Genomic DNA, 23,258 nt, shown 5'->3' with positions numbered 1-23,258 from the left:
CTCCTAACGAGACGAGAGGACAGGACAGGAGCGCAGCGGCTAGATTTTAAAAAAAAAAAGGGCGAGCACCCACACGCGCCTCTCAGACTCCCGTCTTAAGCTTGGTTTACACGAGAGCAGTATTATTTCTGGTATAAAATGGAGACAAACGGGAGCGAACTGGATTCAGCCTTGTTCGATTCCCGTTCGCTACTAGTCGATGTGTTCCGCTGGTTGTCGGTCTTTTAGCGAACCATAAAAGGAAGTTCACGTTGTGACTACACAGGGTCCCTCGGATATTAATCTAACAATGAGAGATGTTCAATAAGTAATGCAGCACATTTCTTTCCTAGACCAGTTTCTGTTGAGAAAATGCGGTATATATTCCCACTTCAGCCCCTATATAGTTTCATGAATTTACGTTTGATAGCGGCGCTATACGTAGCCTTCGGAATGGCGTCTGTAACGGAGGTGCGTTAAGCAGGGAGCTGTCATCGAGCTGCTTTTTTTGGGGGGGTGGGGTGGGGGGTGGAGTACCAGAGCATCGGAAATATTGATAGACGGTTATAGAATATCTGCGGAGACTGGGCAGTGAACAAAACCACGGTGAGTCGTTGCGCGAGGCGTCCGTCATCAGCGCAACTAGGTCACGCAAACCTGTCAGATCTCCTGCGTGCTGGCCGGCCGCACACAGCTGTGACTCCTGGAATGTAGGAATGTGCGGACACACTCATTCGAGGTGAACGACGGATCTCAAAGAAACACCTCACGGTGTAACTGGGTGTCCTGACGGCAGCGCTGACAGAATCGTCCTCACTCATGGTACAACGATCAACTCTGAAATGGATTGTGCTACCCTTAGGAAACTAAAAAAAAAAAAAAAAAAAAAAAACAAACTTAAGCGTCCCACAAAAATGCAAATGAACTTCTCCTTTTGCATGACAACGCAAGGCCTCACATAAGTCGGCGCACCGAAGAGGACCTCATAAAACTTCATTGGACTGTTCTTCCTCATCCACCCTACAGCCCGGATCTAGCACCTTCCGACCCCATCTGCTTGGCTATATGGAGGATGTACTTCACGAGCAGCAGTACCTAGATGATACAGAGGTTATTGATGTAGCAAGCCGTTGGCCCCGAAGTACGATGAGGGCAGACAAACCGGCCAGTAAAGGGGGCGTTAAGTGCATCACATTGAACAGACATTATAGGGGAAAATAGGGTTTTGTAGCCAGAAGACCGGGGAATAATATTGTATATCGGAGTCCTGAATAAAACCAACCTTGTTTCAGAATTAAAAAAAATGTTTTGCGTTATTTATTGAACGCCCCTCGTAGAAATGACCGTGTTCATCTGATAAAAACGGGAGGATCCCTAAGTCTTCCCGGACACCTCATTTATGTAAGTTGGGAAGTAATTGAAACCAAGAATGTTTAACGTTTCCGTGGATTAACTGAGTATTGCTTCTGCACACGCAGACAAGAAGCAAACGCCGAGGATTGCTGTCACAAGGCGTTGTGTTGTTTGTTGCACGACAATGCCCGTCCGCATACTGCTGCCCACACAGCTGAAACGCTCCAGAACCTCAAATTCGAAGTACTGGATTGTCCTCCATATAGTCCCGATCTTGCTCCTTCTGACTATCACTTGTTTGGTCCACTCAAACAGGCATTAAGGGGCCGTCGATTTGCCTCAGACGAAGCAGTGAAAGAAGCTCTGCATTCCTGGCTCGCAGCTCAACCGAGAACCATCTTTTATGAGGGCGTCAGGAAGCTTGTACATCGATGAACCAAGTGCGTTGAAACGCAAGGAGACTATGGCGAAAAATGATGTTATCGTAATTTTCGTATTTGATTACAATGAAATTTTATAACTACTTTGCAGATAATAATTGACTTACCCTCGTACTTCAGTCAGGACTGTTTACGATAGGGATGGGAAAAACCGACGGGTTGAAACCGATACCGGTATTTTAGTTCTAAGTAATCGATATGTTTCGATATTTATTGGGTCTCTGTTATAACACGTTTTTTTCAATTCTTACTAATAACCGGGTATGAAAACCGGCATATCAATTTGCCATATTAGCAGAGATAAACATTATGGTTTTTAAATAAAACATTTTTAGGGGCGATTAACGTCTATTCATAAAATTTCCATTGCTTCGAAGTGTTCCGTTATTACAGAAAATGGGGAAAAGTGGGCTGTGCTAGTTTAATAACAGGGCCGGCAGTTAGAAACTAGTAACAAACACATGACATCAGAATCGGTATAGCATTGCTGAGACAATAATGAACCTGTTTCTGTGTGGCGTGGCGTGGCGTGGTATATTGGACGGTATGGAGTGATTAAAATTTACAGTAGTCTTCCACGGAAGATAAAAACTATGTAATCCTTATCACTTCTTCGTAAACCCGTATGATCATTCTTACTTGATGATCGCTCTATTCAGTAGCACAATTCTCCGAACAAGTGAAACGAAGACTTGAAACAAAGAACAAAATATACTACTGCAAAAACTGTAAGCTGTTGCAATGAAATCAGGGAGTCACGTTGAAAGTGTTGCTATAACTCGACCAACGTCTCGTCCACGAACACTTACGTACGTGTTGTAAGGTGGCTATAATTTCGCACCTTACAAGCACTCATCCGCATACTTTGCCGTGAACTACTACCACAATTAGATATCATATGATAGGTTGTACATCGTTGCCTCGGGCATGGATGTGTGTGGTGTCCTTAGGTTAGTTAGGTTTAACTAGTTCTAAGTGACTAATGACCTGAAAAGTTTAGTGCTCAGAGCCATTTGAACCATTTTACACCCGCGTGGAATATCATCTTGGATAGTGACATGGTTCAAATGGCTCTGAGCACTATGGGGCTTAACATCTGTGGTCATCAGTCCCCTAGAACTTAGAACTACTTAAACCTAACTAACCTAAGGACATCACACACATCCATGCCCGAGGCAGGATTCGAACCTGCGGCCGTAGCAGTCGCGCGGTTCCGTACTGAGCGCCTAGAACCACTAGAACACCGCGGCCGGCCGATAGTGACATGTCAGAGTCGTATCTAGACGTATCAGTGGAGCCTTCACAAGGTTGGACAGTCGCTTCGTGCAGGGTCCATGGATTCATGAGGTTGTCTCCATACCCGTACACGTCCGATCAGGCAACATGTTCCTGCCGTCAACTGTCCAGTGTCAGTGTTGACGAATCCAGACAAGGAGTAAAGCTTTGTGTAATGCAGTTAGCAATACTACAAGAGTGGGCCTTCGGCTTTGAAAGTCCGTATCGATGGTGTTTTGTTGAATGGTTCGCACGCTAACACTTGTTGACGTCCCAGCATTGAAAGCTGCAGAAATTTTCGAAAGGGTTGCACTGGGTCACGCTGAACGATTCTCTTCAGTCGTCGTTGGTCCCGTTAGTGCAAGATGTTTTTCCGGCCGCAGCGATGATCGAGATTTGATGTTTTGCCGAATTCCTGATACTCACGGTGCACTAATGAAATGGTCGTACGCGAAAATCCCCACTTCATCGCTACCTTGAAGATGCTGTGCCCCATCGCTCGTGCGGCGACTATAACAATACGTTCAAACTCACTCAAATGTTGATAACCATTGTAGGAGCAGTAACCGATCTAACAACTGCGCCAGACAATTGTCGTCTTATATAGGCGTTGCCGAACGCTTCGCCTTATTCTGCCTGTTTACATATCTCTGTATTTGAATACGCATGCTATACCATTTTATTTGGCGCTTCAGTGTATAAAAGATTTCTAGCGGTTTAACAGAGCCGCCGGGAGCTTATTGCGTAGTGTATGTCTTTTGTAATGGCGAATTCCGTGATTCGATTATCTGGGTAACAGCATTTTTTCACTTTCAGTCGAAACATATACTGAAAATGCAGTGGAAATATTGATAATTAATGAATAATTAATTAAAAATGAATAATTGATGAACCATTAACTTATTTTCATTTTGAATTACGAATCACATAAAAATAAATTAAAATTAAATGAAACTTAAAAATTTAAAAATTATATATATAAATAGAATTACATGTACCAGTAATGCTATTGAATCCCTGGAAATAAAGTATGTTTGTATTTGATGTTCGTAGTTTTAAGCAAATTATAATTTCATGTAGATGCGATTAGTAGTTAAAAACAAACACTGTTATTTGTATTGCCAAATATGATCCAGTATTCGTTAAAATTTTAGTTAATAACGGATATAGAATTCAAAGAAAAGTAGAAAAAGATCTTCTAGCGAGAACCGATCCAGAGATTTCGTGATTGCAAGACTTTCACGCACTCAGCTATGGGCGGCTGTGTCAAAATGCTCGGATTATTTTATATTTAACAGCGCTCGGAAGTCTTTGAATGTGATTTCTTCGTGTTGTTTTGAGAGGCGAATCTTACAGCTTCAGGAAATAATGTCTGGCCGTTGACCTTAAAATCTCGTCATTATCAAAGAAAATCAAAGAGGGCCAGTCCGTTAAGAGCCAATTCTAGTTAAGGGGCGCGAGCTTAGCTTTGGGGCCTCCAGATGGATCCTGCAACTCCCGCCTGTAACCTCCATAAAAACAAAAACAGGAAAACAGTTCAGAGGCAAGAAACATTGCTCTTAAAGTTCCACGCGTGAACATGTAATTTATTCACTTCAATTAATCCTTTAATAAGATATTTTTCGTGCGCGCTCCTGTGTCTCAGTGGGTAATTACCTCTAGCGCTGTCTGTGCCTTGCCACTCATTAAAGAATTTATTTGTTGATTTTAGACTGGATCAAAACTAAAGCGGATTAGTACCGAATATAATGTATCAAATAAGAGACTAAAATTTTATTTTCGCATAATTACAGGTCATTTTTGTGTGAAACATTTTGAAACATGGTTCTGCAAATCAATAAGATGTCTCCTTTTCGGAGGCCTTTTCTCATGCAACTCCAAAGTCCTTGCTAGTCTTTTCTACGTTGTGCTTGGAAAAAATTCTGGAAAACGCTTGACCTACGGACTAATCATTTTTGGTTTTCGAGTTGACCCATGTTGTTGAGTCGATCCGGCCAGTTGTTTCCCTATAATGACCATTAACTCCAATCTGCTTACTTCGACGTCGTTTTTTATTGTACAGGCCTTATGCCTTGAAGCATGCAATGTCCGATGGAGAGTTGGTGGCTTTGTAACTGGGACTGTTGACACCTCCCATATTTCTATTGAATTCTGTGATTACACTTGGCTTTTACGAACTGCCAATATTTACATTTACAATGTTGGAATGTACCGTCACGTAATATGCTGAACATCGCGAGGTGTCGCTTGTGCTGTCATTTCGACATCATTTGCTTGTTTTTCTACGGCTTTCCGTATTCGTCCCTCCTCCAGCTTTTCATTTATTGTGGAGTCCTTTCAGATTTTCCGATTTGTGTCGACAACGGCGATGTTCTTACTCGTTATTTTGCCAACCAGACATAGACTATTGTACCAGTCGTCAAGGTAAATACAATAACCCTTTCCTAGAAAATGGCGAGCAAACTCCGACACATTTTAAGATGTTATTTTCTCATCATGATAGCTAGTTCCATACGTCGCGTCCTTACCAGTACAAACAATGAAAAGGTTCTAGCCGGCGGGAATATATTATCTCGTCTGACGAGGTATTATCAAGTGGCGATAGCATTAATTAATAACATTATACGAAGCATGTCCGGAAAGTAAGTACAGTTTTTGAAACAACTCATAAAATCATTTTTAAACCAAAATTTGTTTTTGCAGGAAATAAATTTCTTAAACTATTTTTCTGCGTAGTCACCCCTATTGTTCAAACATTTGTTATATTGGGAAACCAGCTTCTCTGTGCCCCCTTCATAGAAAGGTGCCGCGAATGAAGACAGCCACTGCCTTCCCCCAAAATCAAGTTCAAGAAAAAGTGGTAGTCAGAAAGTACGAGATGATGGCTGTACGGCGAGTGATCTAATTGCTTCCAACCGAATTGAGAATAAGGGTTTGAGAGACACCAACAGAATGATGGTTTTCGTTGTAATGAAGCAATACGGTGTCTTGAGTGAGCATTCCATGCCTTTTATTTTGAATTGCGCCCCCAAGTTACCTCAGTGTTTAACAGTATCATACCGCGTTCACGGGTTCACTTGTGAGAAAATAAGCAATAAGTAAATTCATTATTTTAAACATAGCTGCACAACAGCAACGGTTCCACGTAATAAAATTATAAACAGCCGACCAGTTGCAATGGATAAAGAATTCTTTACTTAGGTTTCGACAAATATAAATTTGTCTTCTTCAGAAGGTGGCAATTTTACATTAGTAAGGATTAATGTACCAGAGCTCTGCGAGATCCATGTGCTGATTTATATTTACGTGACAAACCCTAATAATAGGGCTATATTTCATTTTGACAAATGGATCTATGCCGACATTTGTAAAAACGGCGATGGTCCTTACTAATGTAAAATTGCCACCTTGTGAAGAAGACAAATTTATATTTGTCGAAACCTAGGTAAAGAATTCTTTATCCATTGCAACTGGTCGGCTGTTCATAATTTTAATAAGAAATTGCTCTGTCTGTACCAGAATACAGTGCACATGATTTTTCGTGATGACAGCACTGTTTTGAATTTTTGATTTTTTGTGGGATCGTGAGTGCCTCAACTCCATCTACTGTTGTTTTCATTCTGGAATGACATGGCAAAACCAAGTTTCATCGCCGGTCACGATTCTGTTTAAGAATTCATGTCCGGGATCATTGTATCGGGAAAGAAATGTCAAAGCACTGCCAAGTCGCTTCGTTTCGTGGACATCCGTATTTTCGAACTCCAGTGGGAACGCAATTTGCCAAAATTTAAGCGATTTGTGACAAGAGAATGCAAAACATTTTTTGTTAATTTGTGGAGACTCACCAAAAAGCATTCTTGAATAGTCGGTTTCCACGAATTATCTCACACTTTCCGCAACACATTAAGAACTCACGGTTTTTGGAGAACGACTACAACCTGCATAGGAATCAAACGAGATCTTGTCGAACAGCTCGATGTGTTTCTGCATTTGATGCATACTCCGTTGAAGGAAGAATGAAGAAAGGTAAAGTTTTGAACTCACGCCGATAATAATGCCATTATGGATGAACCACAAGCTCGAGCTGAGGACGAACGGGGGTTATAAATCGAGCTATTGCTTTTCAAGTGAGCCATACCGGCATGCTTCTGAAGCGATGTAGGGAAATCAGAAAAATTCTGAATGTGGATGGCCGGACGAGGACGTGAGGCGTCGTCCTTTCGAATTCGGAGGATTGCAGATAACCACGCCGAGGTTGATCCCATGTTACTTCACTTTATGAACACATTTAAAACAATCCTGCACTGTTAACAAAACGCGAGTTTCAGCATATCGAACCAGCTTTTTGACTAGATTCCGGTGTTTCTTACAGATAGATGTCGCTGTTAACGAGACGAAATAGAGAGAGGCAAAATTAACTTGTATCATTTCGACGCCTGTACCAAGGGGGTATCTATGTTTTGGTGCACTTCAACTAGCTGTTTGCGTGAATATTACAACTGTTGTCTATCGTGCTGTCACTCGTATCGTCTTTTCATTGGTTTTGACCACTTCTTGTAGATTGCTCCTGTTAGATGAGACTGCTGTTTCGTATTATGAACTACACGTATTGAAGACATTTACAGTACAGGCATCGAAATGCTCAAAATTTATAATCATTTCTTCTGTTTCAGGTACGTTCCTCGTCAGAACACAACAGATTGTTCAACCATTCTAAGAAGCAGCCATAAGTCTGAGAAGAGGCCTTGATTTTGGCGTGGTTCATGTACAGTGCGCTGCGACGTAAGTAATTTCTCCCATACCATAACCGAAACGGTAAATCGCATTTATTGAGTCCTATCTTGTAACACTTGTTAAATCACATTTAAGGCTAATAATAAGATTTATTTACGATGATAGGAAGTATCAATTCCTCATCGGTGCTCTGAAATATATTCCCAGCCAAATTAAACTTGTTAAGAACGTATACTCGTATAGATTGGATGTTAAAAAACTGAGAATTTGCCACATAATAAACAATAGATACAGAATAAAGATACAACAATAGATACAAATTAAACCGTTCATATACATTGAAGACAGCTCTAAAATAATGCTCTATTAGTAATTATTTTATCGTTGTCATTGAAATTTCTTCCATTGTTCACCCTGCCTTCAACAAATTCAGCCAAACTGATTTACACACACACACACACACACACACACACACACACACACACACACACACACACACAAGTGAGGTCTTCAAAAATTAACTTAAAAACTTTTAACACAGGCCAAGTAACTTCTTTTAAATGATGCTCTACACTCCAGAGTGACACAGATACGCGACAATTATTAATCAGTTTTTAATTTTATGTAAACCTCGGAACTGTCTACCAATCGTTCGGTTCCTCGACGCTAGAAATCTGCTTCTTGGTCATGGTGCCATTCGAGAACCGCTATATGAATGCCTTCATCTTTGGGAAATTTCCCCCCCCCCCCAGATGTTCTTTTAGCTTGTGGGGTATTGTTGTGCAGGAGAACAATGCCTTTGCAGCATTAAAAGTTGTTCCCTTTGACATAAACGGTGTGTACACAAATCCCCCATAGTCGAAGAAAGCTGTGGCGTGACGTTCCTGCAGACGACGCAACTTTGCATTCATTCCACGTGGGCGAGAAATGTTCGTCGTTGCAGATGTGAAATAATGAACCCATGTCTCATCGCACGTAATGATGCGACTTAGGACGTCATTCTCTACCACGACGTAATCGACAAGGAAGTCCACAGACGCCAAAACCTTGCGAGGCTTTGTGTCGATGTGATAGTGCTCGTGGCACCCAGTGAAAGCACAATTGTCGACACTAGACGATCCCGGACGATGGAATGGGCACACTGCTTACTCATATCCCCATCAAGTGTCTGCGATAGTCATTCTGCGATTGCTGCAAATCAGTTTCTCAATAGTCTGGATATTGTCGTCTGTGATCGATGAGCCGGCCGAAGTGGCCGTGCGGTTAAAGGCGCTGCAGTCTGGAACCGCAAGACCGCTACGGTCGCAGGTTCGAATCCTGCCTCGGGCATGGATGTGTGTGATGTCCTTAGGTTAGTTAGGTTTAACTAGTTCTAAGTTCTAGGGGACTAATGACCTCCGCAGTTGAGTCCCATAGTGCTCAGAGCCATTTTTTTGTGATCGATGTCCGTATCTGCATCGCCTACGTCTGTCCGGCCTTTATAAATGTTGGCACCATTTCACTGCAGCTGGACGCGACATTGCATTTGCTCCATAAACAGCTAGAATTTCATGGTGAATGTGTGTGCAATTTGGATGTGCAAGAATCGCACTGTCCCGTATACTTCAACATTGGAGGACATTTCCACTTGGCGCGCCACTTGACTCGTACACTGTGATGCACCTGCCATGTAAGCCGCAGCAGAACTGTGTCCGCAGGAAACCCGAAACACACTATCGTTGCGCAGTGGTCTTACCGTGGGACGACTTGTGTAACTTGACTTCTGAAGTTCCTACGTATATAGGAAAATTGCAATAAAATACACGAAGACTACAGTGTTCAAACATCAACAACACCGAGCGAGGTGGCGCAGTGGTTAGCACATTGGATTCGCATTTGGGACGACGGCTCTAATCCACGCCCGGCCCTCCTGATTAGGTTCTCTGTGATTTCCCCGAATCACTTCACGCAAATGCCGGGATGGTTCCTTTGAAAGGGCACGGCCGATTTTCTTCACCATCCTTCCCTAACCCGATGGGACCGATGACCTCGTTGTTTGGTCCCCTCCACCCCCAAACCAACCAACCATCAACAGTAGTAAAATATCTGGGAGTAATCTACCTGTTTACCGTAAAGAGGAACGCGCACACGAGACTTGATGGAGCACGCTGGTCGCTTTGGAACGCTGAATATGGTTTATAACTGCTACCAGATCGTCGTAGCGAATCAGTACCTTAAGGTGGTTCGGCGCGGAGACGATAAGGTTGTTGATTCAAATTTCGTTACCGTAGTGCTTTAGGACCCGTATAAGTCCTGGAAGGATACGGAGAAGTCTACAAATTTTAACATATTACTGAATTTATTTTCCACTTGAAGGCAACTTAAATTGTAGTGATGTATTATAGCATATATTTGATGTAAACCTTAACATCGCAAAAACAGAAATACGAAAAGGTGTTCGTAATTTCGTCCCCCATAAAAATTCTGTTAACTACTGCTAATTTAGAAGTAAATTTTCTCTAGCATTACTAGGCAGTTTCCTTGAATATCATGAATGAAGTATCTTTTCAAGTTTTCTCAGCCTCCCAAAGATGTGTACCATATGAATTTATATGTTTCTGTAGATAAACAGCATGTCCCGTGATTACAAACTAAGCATTTCTTTCCTCTTTCGTTTTCCCATATCAAAAAAGTAAAGTAACCTTTGCAAACAGCAAATAAAATCAGTATTTAATAATAGGTCCAAATTTCGTCCCCGAGACGGAAATAGGATCAGCACGGCGGACGAAATTACGAGGACCTCCAGATTTATTATATTGGTCGCTACAGCAACATTGCAAACTCTCGACGGCAACTATTACATACCAAAACTACAACACACGACACAAGGTCAATATTTGAACGCAAATCAGTGCTCACACTAGGAATTGCAGGCTGTTAATGCGGCTGCTACACTCACTCACTTCAGCATAAAAAATGAATTGTTTCGTACACAGAGGCTACACGTGCTCCACACAACAAACATTCTCAACGATACAGTGGACAAGAGGTCACGCATGTACACGCAGCTAATCATTTGTTACCAACTGTGGTAAACGGAAATTCCTAGGGGGACGAAATAAGGAGCGGGGACGATATAAGGACCACTTGCCTTACATAATGTTAGAAAGGAGCCATCGTGTTTGGATGTGCCCATGTCCAGACCGCGAATGAAGTTGCCCCCGATTTTTTGGTATCCCTACGAAAACTGAGCAACATGACTACAAGTAATGGTGTACCATTCGCAGCTATCTAGCACGGCGGAAGAACAGTTCGTGTAAACAGATCCTAACCGACTGGGTGCAGAGACGAGTGGTAGACTTTGAGTCCGTGACCATCGTTTTCAGAGCGGCAGGAATTGGTTCTGTCAATCAATGCAGGTCCTAGTCAATCAGTCCCTGAGCGAACGTTACGAAGGGAACTGCGTGTAATGGGCACTTGGAGTCGGGTACCTTGCAAAAGGCTGTTGCTCACAGTGGTAGAGAAATCTGCACGTGTTCAGCGGGACAAACACCACGGAAACTATACAGAAGCTGACAGGAAATATGTAGTGTGGTCCCTAAAGACGAGATTTTGCCTCTTCATAAATGATTCAAGGCACCGACTGTCCAATTAGGCGTTTAACACGCAGTGTGTGGAGAATGTAGTTAATGCTGGCAGCGACAAAGTGTTGTTTTTCATACCGTGTGAGTTACACCTACTCACTCTTTGTCACTGCGAATACCAACCAGGACGTTTACTTCAACAATCCCGGTAATAAAGTATAGCTTCTTCTTGTTCATCTTCGTGATGAGCATGCCGTGAATATTTCGTTTTTCCAAGAAGTGTTCACAGGGTTGCCGACATACGTTTGAGGAACACTCGTTCAACCTATAGAAAAATTCTGGTAGTTTTTGGAACAGCAGTTGAAACGTATTTTAGCAATCAACATCCCGCAATTTGGTAGCTATACGGGATTTTATCAGTGGATGGTTTCAATTGGGTGTGGCATACGTCAAGAAACTTGCTGACATTAGACTACAGGCGGTGTTGCACGGTATTGTAGTGATGTCTCCTGGGGTTGACTAACTCTTCGCCCATTGTGAAAAACAGAGTGAGGCTGAGACTAAATGGAAGAATCTTCTGGAAATGTAATTCATCCATGAAAGAAGTTGTGTACAAAACAATTATTCGAAAGGGCAATCGACCGCTATGGAGAAGCTTATGAAACTGAGATACAGACACAGTTACAGAGTTACGGTCGCAGGTTCGAATTCTGCCTCGGGCATGGATGTGTGTGATGTCCTTAGGTTAGTTAGGTTTAAGTGGTTCTAAGTTCTAGGGGACTGATGACCTCAGAAGTTAAGTCTCATAGTGCTCCTAGCCATTTTGAACAGTTACAGAAGTGATTCGTATCAAGGGACGGGAATACTGTTCGTATTCGTAGAGCATACGATTCTGTCAAGCAACATATTTTTGCTCCCTCATACGTCTCGTTATACAACTACGACGGGGAACTCGGACCTCAAACGGAGGCTTACAAGCAGTCGTACTTCCTACACAGAGCTCGCGAAAGGAACAGTGAAGGGGTGAAATAATAATGGTTTGCGAAATATACATCTAAATGAAGAAACACTGTATTAACTACTTGACATTTGTGTACTTACAGGGAGGAGTGAAGGAAAAGTGAGGCGAACTGTAATGCGTGTAGGGAAGACCATACGAAAGTGGCCGAGGAGAGGCTCGGTGAGCCTGATCTTCAAGCAGACTATGTAGCTGACCTAGTAACTGGAAAATAAATGCTGGAAGGGAACGATCCTACAAATAGTCAACTTGCCTGTCGAATTTATTCACGTGTCTTGGTCAATCGTATATTACTGAGTAAAAAGAATTACCGAAAACTGTGTATCAGATAGTCCGGACGCTCTCTGAACACAAGTAATTGTTTCCACTTTGGTGGTCACTGCAGTTGCATTATTTTTATGAACTGCTAACATTCTCGCCAAATGACTGGTAAGGTTTATTATGTCTAGTTTATTTCACGAACGCTTTCGTCGTACAAGTCACTTTCAAGTAGTTCTGTAATACCATGAGATACTGTTCCATGAATATTTAAAATAGCACTTAGGACCATATTAAAGATTTATAAAGCACGTTAGCACATGTAATCTGCAATCAAACCAAATCGTAACAAATATTTGAAGTGTCAAAAGTTTAACTTATTGTAAGCGTATGAAGTGTAGTTTAACCAGTTTTTTATGCTTGCTTCCACAGCATCATTAAATACGAGGTATATAGTTTACACACTATCACCTCGAAAATAGCCACCATGTACAGTAATACATCGTCTTTACCACTGCTTAAATACATCGTGGATTTTTTTCCCGAAGCATATCAAGCACCTAATAAGATTCGCGATGGGTTTCCTCAATTAGTGGCAAAACAGCGACCTTTGGGAAGATCACGAAGAATTCGGGATGCACAGTGCCACGAATGTCGAAAAGACGATGAGCACGCACGTGGCCACGCTGCAGACCTACCTCCACTTTTTCAGTCGTGGAGATGACGGGCTATTACACTGTAAGGCAGTTGCTTTCCCTGAAGGTCGTACCAATGCATCCATGTTTCGTCACCCAAAATGATCTTCGACAGGAAGGATGGATCATCCACGGGACGCTGACGGAGTCATGTTGAAATCGTGTGTGAGGATTGCCTGCACTGTTCCGTATAACACACCGGCAGTGGAAGCAATGTTGTGGATTGTTTTCCGACGATCTTCATGTGAGTTTCATCCGTTAGTGTGTTACGGACCTAGTCTGCAAACTTTCTGATATCCCGTCGTGTGTTGGAAAAATCTGTGTTTTAAATAAACACTTTATTTCATTGGAGATACGCTGATCTCGTCCTCCCCCTACCTAGAGCATTGTCGACCGACTTAACGAAAATTTACGTTATTTGATTCCATTTGTGAGCATTTCATGATCGGCACAGGAATGTTGAAACATCAACATGCAAAGGCGTCTCATAGTCCCGTCTACTGGCATAATCTCATAAAATTTTACACCCGTGATTGTATATCTGCAACGTAGAAACGTGCAACCCTCTTACAGGGCCTCACTAAAGGGCTGAAATTCCAATGCTGCGGCAGTGTTTTGAAATGTGATGAAGAAACTGTCACTCTTGGTTACAGGGTTGTAACCAATGACGCTTTTCACCGGATTCAGGCATCTTCAGAAGGGCTGAATATTAAATGGTGTTAGATACAAGGGCTATCTACGTTCTGTACGCTCCGTCTTCCATGTACCTAACACCATCTAATATTCAGCCCATCTGTAGATGCGTGAGTCAGGCTATAGGCGTCATTGGTAAATAAATAATTAATAAATACCTACAACCAAGATTGTTTCTTCATCGTATATTACTGTCTGCTGTACCATCCCTGCCATGTATTGTAAAAGGTTCTCTAGATAGTTGAATGTGATGAATCATGGCGCAGTTCGATTCAGTGAAAGTAGCGACTTGAGTTCCAAACATGGCGCGTTCATTTTTCCCGTGAGTTCCCAAAATCAATTCAGGCAAATACCGGAATGAAGCCTGCGAAAAGGGCACAACTGCTCACCATCCCCCTAAGTTGTACAGTTCGAGCTTGCCTTCTGTGAGTGATGGCCTCATCCTCGACGAAAAGGGAAACCCCAACTTTCCTTCGGATAGCGGCGATCTTCGTGGATAGCAATGTTTTTGAATCGAACACATGATCAAGTCAGTGACAGAAGCTTGCCCACTGGCCAACACGTTTGCTTATTTTCTCAGCAGTTCTCCCCCCCCCCCCCCAAAAAAAAAAGGGCTCACGGATATTTCGTGATTTTTGCGTGGCACACAAGGGGCCTCCAGCTATTGTAGTCCATTTTTCCTTCCCAGGCTGTATTTCCTTCCCCGTTCTCCTCCCTTCCTACCCTCATTTCTCCCCCTCCTTCCCCTCTCTGTGTTCTTACTTATGTCGACTTGGCTGTCCAGCTGGTTTCCTGTATTCCTTGCGGTTTTGTTCCCCTTGCCTTTCCTTTTTCATCCATCGTTTTTGGCGCTTTTGGTCCCCCTTTTGGGTTTGACCTCCACTTCCAAATTTTCTCTCTCCATCATAGGAGTCGTTTGGGGAATAAATCTTTCCTTAGCATCTATGTTGTGAATACCTCTCTCCCCTTTCTTTCCCTCGTCGTTGCCCACCGTGGCCCCCCCCTCCCCCCCCCCCCTCTGTCCCAATAGGTCACTAGTATGTATAGCCAGTCCATGTGGTGGGGCTGTTTCATACTTACCTGGCTGAGCCCCCTGACAACACGAGAATTACGCTTCTGGTACCTGAGCTGTTGCCCCCCCCCCCCCCCCATGTATGTATAGGAGTGGTGGCTTGTCATTCTGGAGCGTTGCACTTCCCAGCAACGACTGCCGTGCCAGATGTCCCTTGCTGTGGCTGGCTAGCAACCATGGGAGGAGCCCCTGATCGGAGTGGGTGGTATCAGGTCAGATGTTTCGTATGAAAAAAATCAAGCTCCAAAAAACTGGCCATTCTCCTATGGTCGTCTCTTCTGTTGGTAGCGGATTATTGAATGCTGCTTCTTATGACCCTGTGGTCTTCCCATCCTTGGCTATGACCTGGGAGGAGTCCTTGCGTTCCACTCAGTGGTTGGCCCAGCTTATAAGAAAGAAATGACGATGCAGGAGTATAACTCCCTTGATCGTTTATCATACACTGAAATTCAGTAGAAATATGACCAACTTCACCCTGTGTCAATGACATCTACTTCTGCCTTTGTTATCTCCATTTCCTCCGCACCTTACCCCAGTCCAATCCCCCTCTCCTCTTCCCCTCCCCTGCAGTTCCCATGCCCTCTTCTCCGGGTACCACTCTCCCTCCTGAGCCGATGAAGTGTCCCTATTCTTCGGCGCCCACCAGTAAGGGAGCTCCCTCCTGGGACTTTTACTCCTGGCGTCTCTCAGGGTATAAATCTGCTACCGCAACTTGGCCATGGGACACACAGTCTATGCACCGTAAGGTCGTTCTTGGGCTTCCGGATGTTGCAGGAACCTGCTCTTCCTCTTTGCCCTGCAATCCCCAACCTATGAAAGAGGAGGAGGAGGACGAGGAGGAGGAGAAGAATAAGAAGAAGAAACATAAGTTCCCCCCCCCCCCCTTCCCGGTGCTCACGAAGGTGGCATCACCCACCTCACAAACTGAGTCTGACCTCTTGTTTATGGATGCCACCTCGTTCTTGTTGTTGACAGATGGTGACCCGGTTGGGTGATTGGCTCCAGCCCATTTGGATACCCTCTCTGTACTTACTCAGTGCAGATGTAATAGATACTATTGTCACCTTCCGGAGTTACAATCTGTTATTTCCTTTTACACCAAAGCTCAAGTGGTTCTAGAGGTATCTCATTTTACTGGTACTCACTCACTGACCCTTCATGGGTTCCATGTTTTGCGCCCCCCCTCCCTTTGGTGATTTTAATGCCCATCACACTTTGTGGGCCAGTACTTCTTCATCTAATCGGGGGCTCCACATTGCAAATTTCTTGCGGACCACAACCTGTGCCTTCTTAATGATGGTACACCTACCCATTTTAGTGATGATGCATATTACACTTTCTGCCAGTGAGCTTCTGCTCTCTTCCCCCCCCCCCCTTTTTTTTTTTTTTTTCCTTCCTTACACTGGTCGCTACCGGGTGATCTCTGTGATAGTGATTACTTCCTGTTGGTTCTCCTAGTTCCTTTCTCACTTCTGATGACCAGGAGGTTGTTTGATCTCTATGTACCTTCAAGATCGTGTTTACACCTTGTACCTCAGGCTGTATTGATCAATTCGTCCGTGATCTGTCTGATATAATCCACGCTGCTAGCATTGCTGTTCCCTGTTTGACAGGCCCTGTTCGCCGTCGATCAGTTGTGTGGTGGAGCACAGCCATTGCCTCCACTACCTGTAATCGTCGTCACACCTTGCAACATTTTAAGCGGCACACATCCTCCGACGATCTTATTACCTTTAAACGTCTTTGCGCCAAAGCCTGTTATTAATCAAACAGAGCAAATAGGGGTGTTGGAAATGCTTTGTCTCCTCTGTATGTTCTTCTGTCCATATGACACTTTTGCGGCCTACAGTCTGCACTTTTCAAGGTTGTCAGTGGTAGTCTTCCATTCCAGGGCTTGCGCTCCCAGGTTGCCTTTGTACAGATCTGTCAGTTTTTGTGGAACACCCCGCGACCCTTTTTGTGACGGTATCAGCGTCAGCCTCCTTCCTCTGGAAGCAGTGGGCTGAAGCTTCCTGCTTACGTTTTACCCCTTGTCAGGTGGGATCCTACAATGTACCTCTTACTGAATTGGAGCTTGTTCTGGCCCTCTCTTCGTCCCATGAGTCAGCTCCTGATCCTGATTCAATTCATAACCAGTTGCTTCAACACCTCAGTCTTCCACAACGCTAATATCTCCTCCATGTGTTTAACCATATTTGGCTCCAAGGCGTTTTCCGCTCTGAATGCAGGGTGAGTATTGTGGTTCTTGTCCCTAAACCTGACAAGGATCTGTTGTCCCTTGATAATTGCTAGCCAGTCAGCCAGACCAAAGTCCCCTGCAAGTTACTAGAGTGGATGGTGGTTTGTCGGCGCAATTGAATCCTTGGATCTTGCTACCTTTCATCTGCTTACCAGTGCTGCTTCCAGATGCACGGTCTCCGATCGATCATCTGCTTTGACTAGAACCGCAGATCGGCAGCCCTTTTGTCAGTGCCACCATCTTGTCGGAGTTTCCTTAAATTTTCGTAAAGCCTACGACACAACTTGGCGATTACATCCTCCTTATGCTCCTTGAGTGGGGTCTTTGGCGACCCCTCCCGATTTTTATTCGCCATTTCCTGTCCCACCAGTCATTTAGTGTCTGGGTTGGCAGTATTCGTAGCTCTCCACGGACCTAGGATAACAGCGTTCCAGAGGGCTCCATATTGAGTTTCCTTTTTCTCATAGATATTAATGGACTTGCGACCTCTGTCGGACTGTTGGTCACCCCCTACTCTGTATGTGGATGATTTCTGTATTAGGGCTTGCTCCCATTCGATAGCCTCTCTGGACCAACAGTTCCAGTGTGGCATCAGGCGCGCTTCCACGTGGACACTTGCACAGTTTTCAGTTCTCTCCCTGTGAGTCGGAGCCGACGCATTTGTGTCGCCGTGCTACAGTTCAGCCTGGTCTGGAGCTCTATCTCGATGCCTAGCACCTGATCACAGTTCCTAAGTTCCGTTTCTTGAGTCTTCTTTTTGACAACGAGCTTACTTGCTTGCCTCCTTTCTGTCATCTGAAGGTTGGCTGTTTTTGTAAACTCATTATCCTTAATTTCCTTGGTCACACCTCTCGGGGCACAGATGGTTCAGCCCTCTTCTGTCTTAACCGGGCATTAGTTCTGTCTCGTGTGGACTATGGTCGTCAAGTTTATGGATCAGCCGCCCCTTCCACACTGCTTTTCTTAGATCCGGTTCACCATCATTGTTTACGTTTAGCCATCGGTGCCTTTTACACTAGGTTTGTCGATAGTCTTCCGTTTGACAGTAAGATCCCTGGTCTTTCGATTCGGTGGTCCCAGCTCCTGGTTTCCTATGCCATTGCTATCCACTCTTCCACTGCTAACTCCTCCTATTCCATTACTTTCGCGGCTTCGAGCCGTCACTGTCCCGCTGCCCACCCTCGAGCGGGTTTACCGGTTGGGCTCCGCCTCGCTTCCCTGCGGCGTGACTTCCATCTCCCCTCCTTGCCATCTTCCCCACGTTCTCTCCCAATCACTCCTCGTTGCTTAGTTCCTTGGTCTCAGATTCGGTTGGATCTCTTCTGGGGTCCGAAAGCCTCCATGGCTCCAGTGGTGTTTCGTTCTCTGTTCCGAACGCTCTTACTAGAGTTTCAGTATGCCGTTATTTTACATGGAAAGCGTTAAACCCATCAGTCACGTTGGACATGCCTTTACGTCCTGTGTTGTCACAGAACATCATCTCTTGCCTGCATGTGTAGGCTTTTTATTGTATAATTGATGGCTATCTATCGGGCCGTCACCCGGATTTTGTTATGTACGAACTCAATGAGTGGCGTAAAGGCTATATAGCTCGGAGTTTTTCTCGCCAGCCCTTGTTCTGTGATCTACATCTTTCTCGGTGGTTTTGGTGATGCTGCTTGTTCAGTTGATTTCCTTTGGGTTACTGGCCACGTATGAACGTACCGATCGTCTGGCTGGGGAGGGGGGGGGGGGAGGATTTGCTGCTTTAAATCAGAGCCCTTTTTGCACAGTCGTGGGCCGGCTCTTGGGGAGCTAACCTTGCCTCCACCCCCTCCCCCCCACACCTCGTCTACTAAACGACGCATAATCAAGGAGACTCCCACCACGTGGCGTTCGTCCCCCTGACTCTCCAGGCGAGAATCTACCATCCTCTACCGTCTTCGTATTGGCCATACTAGGTTCACCCATGGGTTTTTAGTCCGTAGTGATCCGCCCCCCTCTTTGTACTTGCGGGGCTCCCCATATTTTGCTGGTTCACCCTCGCCTTTTGGCCTTTTGCACTTAATGTGCTCTACCATATTCCTCGTCTTGGTTGTTAGCGGACGGCCCTTGCATGATTGTCTGTCCTCAGTTTTCTTTGGGAAAATGGTTTGTCCTTTCAGATTTAAGTCCTCGAATTTTCCTGTGGAATTTGAGTTCTTCAGTTAGCATTAGCACGTGATTATGGAGGCCTTGACCTTGCCTCCACACCGGCCAGGTTCTCCCTGTCTTCTCCCTACATTTTGTCCGGCCTCTTGTGCAGTTTTATTTCCTCTTTTCTTGTTTCTTCTTCGCCTGTTGTCCCCGTTGTATCGCGATAATGGAATGATGTGGATGTTGGGATGGGTCGGTGGCGGGACTGGTGCTCCACCGCGCGTAGCCTTTCTGGGGCACCCCTGCTCTCCTTGTTTCCAACCCCACCTCCACCCCCCTCCTGTTAGTTAAAGTTGAAATACAACTGGAAAGACAAATGAGATATTCAATTCGTAACGTTAATATATGAGAAAATGGTAAACTTGTATTTCTCCCATCTTTGAGATCTCATGAGCCTCTCAGAAGGATAATGAGAATTTCGAGAAGGCCTTGCTGACGAATCTACTGGGTGATTTTTTTTCCCCCATGTACAAACTCTAGGGATTGAACGATGAGAGGATACGGAACGAAAAAGGTCTTCTGAACTTACGTCCGGGAATGCATGGTTACCCTGCTAGAGACCATTTATGCAATCGTACATTGTTACAGAGACTGCAGTCTAATACGCCTTGTATCATGGAGCCACAGTTCCACCATGTGCTGAAAATGGTTTCCGTGTGCCTCAACGCATGCGCCGTAGCATGTTCTGTCTCAACACGTTCACATCGGCCAGGCTGCATCCGAACAATGTCAAAGGAAGCTTGAATACGCTGCTGCAGTGTCTCCACATCTGGAATGGACTCTGCATACATGATACTTTTGAGATGGGCCGTAACTAGAAATCACATGGGTTGCGATCCGGTGGACGAGCAGGCCATGCAATTGGAGCCCCTCGTCCAATCCATCGACCAGGGAAGACGCAATTGAGATGCGTTCGGACGTTAACGGCGAAGTGGGCTGGAGCACCACCATGTAGCAGCCACCTAACCTTCCGAATCATCAGTGACACTTCTTCCAGCAGGGGAGACAAGAAACGCCGATAGTTCCGACCTGTTAGGCGACATGGAAGGAGAACTGGTTCCAAAATACGGTCGCCTATTATCTCGCCCCCACACATTCCAGGTTCACCGATGCTGATGAGTCTCTGTCACCATACCGTGGGGGTTCTGCACACTATCCCGCAGATGACTGTTACGAAAGTTGACGGTACCACTCCGCGTAAAGGTGGCTTCACCTCTGAATAGAATGTATGACACAAATCCCGGAATCGTGGTTGCTTGGCGAAAAAACCAGTGACAAAACTGCTCCCAATGTGGAAAGTATGTCGCTAGTAAACCCTGCACACGGTGCAAGTGATAAGGTTAGTAACAATTGTCAAGGAGAACGTTCCACACGTCGTCTGGCTTATCCTGTACTGGCGGGCCAACGGCGATCGCCTTCCACAGTGTTAATCACATTTCCCTCGAAGTCAGGTGTCCGAACATTTCGGGTACGTCCTTCATGATTTCCTGTTTCCTGAAGTGACCTGCCTCAGACAAACGGCGAAACACTGTTGCAAACATTGAATGCTGCATTTGATGTCTGCAGGGATGAGTCTCTCGATACAACCTTGCTACCCGCCTCCCGTTGCCATTTGCCTTTCCGTAACTAAACACCATGTCGGCAAGCTCTCGATTCGAATACGGAACCATTGTGTACAGAAAATGCTGGAAACTGTGATTTCGATTTCGGTGGACCAGTTGGTTGCAGTCACATGTACGCGCTTGCGCATCTGTCTCATACTTCGCTGTGTCATTGCGTTTGAATGAGACGAGCAAAAGTGTGTAGTGACCATTTGGGTGCAACACAAATTTGTGGCCAAGATAAAACAGCGTGTGTTCGTTGTCGAGTGTTATGTGGAGCATAATTCGTGGAAAACATGCGCAGAACAGTTTGTGCAATAACTTAAGAACTTTCTGCCAAAATAGTGCGAAACGGGCTGGTTAGTGAATAAAAACATTGACTGTCCGAAAAATGTTCGAAGATCAGTAAAACACTATTGTACATATTTTCCGATAAAATGTTATTTTGTCGTCTCTGTAAATCTCTCTTATTGACCTTGTCGGAAAGGTTAGAAAAACACGTGGGTTTACAGGAGGCGTACCGATTATCGCCTTTCCCATAAACCTGCCACAGATCAAAAAGGAAATAATACTGCAGTGCTATGCACTTTAGCCGTAGTGTGATTTGCGAAGCATTTAGTTGTTTATATGTAACGGATATTGTGAGGTTGGTTGCACTTCATGCCGTACGTTTAACTGATAGTAGACATAACTTTTAAGATCACAGTTAGTCGTGTAATGCAACTTCAGTATTTTTTTTGAAGTATTAATTTTGTGCAATGCAGAAGATTATTTATGCACTGAAACTTCGTGGCAGATAAAAACTATGTGATGGCAGAGACTCGAACGTGGGGTTTTCGCCGTTCGCGGGCAGATGCCCTACTGACTGGGCTACCAAATAGCCACGACCCGCCTTCACAGCTTCACTTTTGCCAGTATCTGAGACCTGCCTTCCACGCTTCGGCATATCTTGCGGGGCTACTGAAAGAAACAAAGGAGAACTTCTGTGAAGTTCGGGAGGGGGAGGGGTACTGCCGGAAGTCAGGCTAGCGGCCGTGTCGTGAGTCGTGCTTGGATAGCTCAATCGGTAGAGCATTTGCCCACGAAAGCCAAAGGTCCAGGTTTGAGTCTCGGTTCAGCACACAGTCTGCCAGGAAGTTTCATATCAGCACACGCTCCGCTGCAAAATGAAAATTCATGCTGGATATTTATTCATTGTTTCAACTTCGAAAGACCGTGTCATATTGTTTTTCAAGAAATATCTTCATCAAATTTTGTCGGATCATAGGTTTTGGAGCAACTGAGGTCTACAACTCAGTTTTCTGGTACCAAACACTGTTAGCAAACACTCACTAAACATTTTTTTTTATTTTTCATGCAAAACGAGAATTATTGCCCTTGGAACACTGCTGAGCAATGGAAATTCAAACTCTGTGTCCTTGAGAGATTATGCTGAAAGAATTGCTGCTGCTGCTGCTGCTGCTGCTGCTGATGATGATGATGATGCCTTGACAGTATAATAGTTTGGCCCACGATGCTATCAAAGAACGAGGCTAGTCATCCCAGGTGGTCTGCTTTACTTTAAAACACGCAGTTCGTTGCTGTGAACACCTGCTTATCCTCCTTACCCAAATTTACATTGTACTATTACTTCTCTCACTCTTCGCTGAAAAATATAGCAAATACTGTACATACGTGTAAGCCGTATACCGCGACCACACCTGTGAAAACAGTGTCGTAAAATGCCAGCTGCTGCTGATCGTGAAGAAAATTTCGCTTCTTTAGTTCACATTTTTGATATGGCCTTCGGACAGTAACTTTAGAAAACCGACTATTACTTTCGAATTTACGGCATTTGCTTGAGATATTTTTGAGTGCCCATGTGACTCGGTGTGAGCTGTCCTCGAGTTAGTTGTGGGCGAAGGGACAGCCGAGACATGGCTCTGGAGGTCGCGCCAGGAGACAGCAAACGTGCTCTATTTCTGCCTTCTGCAATCGATATGCCCTGCTGCGAAGCACATTCCCTTAAATCAGATGTACAAGTGGGTGGAAAACTGTAGCAAATAAATTGGCGACTGTATGGCTCACTACAGAAAGAAACAAAACAGCGCGTACACAGTACAGCGCTGTCACTACTCTCATACGGATGAAAATCTATGTATTCATAAAAATGATTATATGTAT

General features: G+C 44.5%; 1 protein-coding gene across 8 annotated transcripts in view; it reads left to right on the top strand.

Moving 5' to 3' along the window:
* Positions 1 to 23,258, top strand: part of LOC126237282 (stress-activated protein kinase JNK) — a 1,031,804-nt gene that overhangs the window by 503,711 nt on the left and 504,835 nt on the right. For 5 of the 8 annotated variants that reach the window (XM_049947220.1, XM_049947222.1, XM_049947221.1 and 2 more), the window contains one exon: positions 7,721 to 7,829. The exons of the other annotated variants lie outside the window; for them this stretch is intronic. The gene's annotated coding sequence lies outside the window, so the exon portion shown is untranslated. Of the gene's footprint in view, positions 1 to 7,720; positions 7,830 to 23,258 lie in introns of those variants that run through there. 8 annotated transcript variants of the gene reach the window in all.

This window comes from Schistocerca nitens, chromosome 2 (assembly GCF_023898315.1).
Source record: "Schistocerca nitens isolate TAMUIC-IGC-003100 chromosome 2, iqSchNite1.1, whole genome shotgun sequence".
In the NCBI taxonomy this organism is placed as follows: Eukaryota; Metazoa; Arthropoda; class Insecta; order Orthoptera; family Acrididae; genus Schistocerca; species Schistocerca nitens.
This window is presented reverse-complemented; position numbering and strand designations above follow the sequence as displayed.